The sequence below is a fragment of the Loxodonta africana genome, chromosome 20, assembly GCF_030014295.1.
Source record: "Loxodonta africana isolate mLoxAfr1 chromosome 20, mLoxAfr1.hap2, whole genome shotgun sequence".
In the NCBI taxonomy this organism is placed as follows: Eukaryota; Metazoa; Chordata; class Mammalia; order Proboscidea; family Elephantidae; genus Loxodonta; species Loxodonta africana.
Genome location: NC_087361.1, coordinates 27,643,387 through 27,645,964, shown reverse-complemented (window position 1 = coordinate 27,645,964; position 2,578 = coordinate 27,643,387). Strand labels below are relative to the sequence as shown.

The 2,578-nt window shown below is 39.0% G+C and overlaps 1 non-coding gene across 1 annotated transcript; it reads right to left on the bottom strand.

Annotated features, from left to right (window-relative positions):
• Positions 1-1,925: 1,925 nt before the first annotated feature.
• Positions 1,926-2,052, bottom strand: LOC111750746 (U6atac minor spliceosomal RNA). Its single transcript, XR_002785830.1, has one exon. It is a non-coding gene; the product is annotated as a U6atac minor spliceosomal RNA (small nuclear RNA).
• Positions 2,053-2,578: the final 526 nt, after the last annotated feature.

The window sequence follows — 2,578 nt, the reverse complement described above, 5'->3', positions numbered from 1 at the left end:
AAACAAGCCAGTGCGAGAATGTATCCAGTGATGTATTTTTCATCATAGAATCGTAATTTTTCCCTCTCAACCCAGACTGTCTGTGCAACTGCTTTTGTTTTACAAAGATTGTTAGTTCTTGACCTAAAGTAAAAAATACATTTTAGACAACAAAAGATTGTAAAACAGGTTTTAATGATCACACCCACAACATTTTTATTTTTGAAAAACGTGATACTTTCAGCAAGTACCATTGGGTTAAATATAGAACCAGTTCCAATTGTCATTGAAGTCTCTGGGCAGTGTAGATGGTTAAGTGCTCAACTATTAGCCAAAAGGTTGGTGGTTTGAACCCATCGAGAGGCACTTCAGAAGACGGGCCTGGCAATTTGTTTCTGAAAGGTCACGACATTGAAAACCCTAGAGCAGGTCTACTCTGTGCATATGGGGTCCAACTCATGGCAGCCCCATAGACGTCAGAGTAGAACTCTTCTCCACAGAATTCTGAATGGCTGAATTTTCAGAGTCAGATCACCCAGACTTTCTTCCAAGGCAATTTTGGGTGAATTCAAACCTCCAACTTTTCAGTTAGCCAAATAATACGATAAACATTTTCTCATCACCCAGGAACTTCAACTTAATTATATCCTTAGGCTTTTGTTTATAAGGAGATATTTATTATGTCTAATAGAAATGTGCAGCTTACTTCTACTTTTATAATTTCTCACGTATTAAGACAAACACATAAAAAATTATCTGATATGAAAGATTCATGATTTAGATATTAGTTTCAACTTAATTTGAATAAAAGACAGAAGTTTTGGAGAAGAAGTTTCTATATTTTTTTCTTGTGGTAAGGTCATGGTTGTAGATCAGCTTTACTTACATATTTAGGATAACTGTTCTGTTCCGCATTGCCATCCAGTCAATTCTGACTCATAGTGATCCTGTAAGACTGAGTAGAACTGCCCTATAGGGTTTTCAAGGAGTGGCTAGTAGATCAAACTGCCAAACTCTTGGTTAGCAGCCAAACACTTAACCACTGGTGCCACAAGGCTTCTATGGTGAAGTAAATTAATCAGGCTGTTTTGTCAGCTTTCATAAAACACTAATAACTATATTCCTTGGTGTTTCTTTTATACTAAAGTTAGGAAGAAAAAAAAAAAAACCTTTCACTGACCGGTCTACACTCTTAAACTGTAAAAGTTATTTTTATTTAAAAAACCAAAACAATTTTTGTTAATTTGAAAAGAAGACAATTGTGAATAGTTTGATAAATATAATTCATAAAGAAAATCATAATCACATGTAACTACAGACATACGCAAGAACAATTCAAATCCTGAAATTGAACAAGCATACTTAATCCATGAATTTAAATAATTCTTTTTATTTCTAAATGGCAATGTACTCTATTTACAAGTTCTTAGTGAAGACAATTTGAAACAAAGCACAGAACAGACACTGTTCTAATGATGTGATCAACGTGTGTTTATTACTCACAGAATGAATAGAGTAGGGACGGGTAGATCAGCAAACACCCTCATCAGCCAAGGTTCCCAAGGTTAGCCTTCCATCCTAAGGTGTGTGCTACATCGCTTCCATGAACACCACATTTTACACCATGGAAGAAGAACACTAATGCTCCTATCTCCTGGAGATAATATACTAGCAAGCAGCCATGTCTACATGCCAAATAGCATGTACAGAGAGCCAATAGGGGAAAGGAGTAATAAAGGTAAAAGGGGTAATAAAAGTGGAAGGCCCTGCAGGCAATGGACGTTACTCAATGCCCTCTCCGGGAAGGGTGACCGTCTCCTGACTGACTATTCTAGGCTTACTTGTGTCAGAGAACAGCCCTTCCTCCCTTACCCCACTAAGATAGCTTATCAGAGTTCTGGATTTCTTCGGAGAGCAATCATCTCCCCCTAAGGCACACACCTGATGCCTATTAGTAGCTATTATGTCCATTAGTAGGTGGCAATGCCTTGACCATATGCATGTTGTAAGGCCCAAGGTCCTCTTCTATCCTTGTCAAGGGGAGTGCTAACCTTCTCTCCTTTCATAGAACACAATAAAAGCCTACAGCACCCGGTATTCCCAGGCGGTCTCCCATCCAAGTACTAATCAGGCCCGACCTTGCTTAGCCTCCGAATCAGATGAGATTCAGCGCGTTTAATATAGGAAACGTACATGTTGCCATCCAGTCCAATCCAACTCATAGCAACCCTATAGGACAGAGTAGAACTGCCCCTGTAGGGTTTCCAAGGTACACCTGGTGGATTCAAACTGTCGACCTTTTGGTTAGCAGCCACAGCTCTTAACCAGTATGCCACCAGGGTTTCAGAATAACCGCCTAGAGTCATGTCCCTGGGTGGGCTCGAACCACCACTCTCGGTTAAGAGCCTAACTGCTAACCGATTGCACCAGAGCCGGAATGGACTCTACGGCAATGGGTTAGTTTGTTTGTTTTCTAATGTCCATTAGTAGCTACACAGACATGTACATAGTTTTCCTCTATATTCACAAACTATAACACTAAAATCTACCAAATCAGAAGAAAACTAAATATGCTAAGATAATAAGAATTTATCATTAA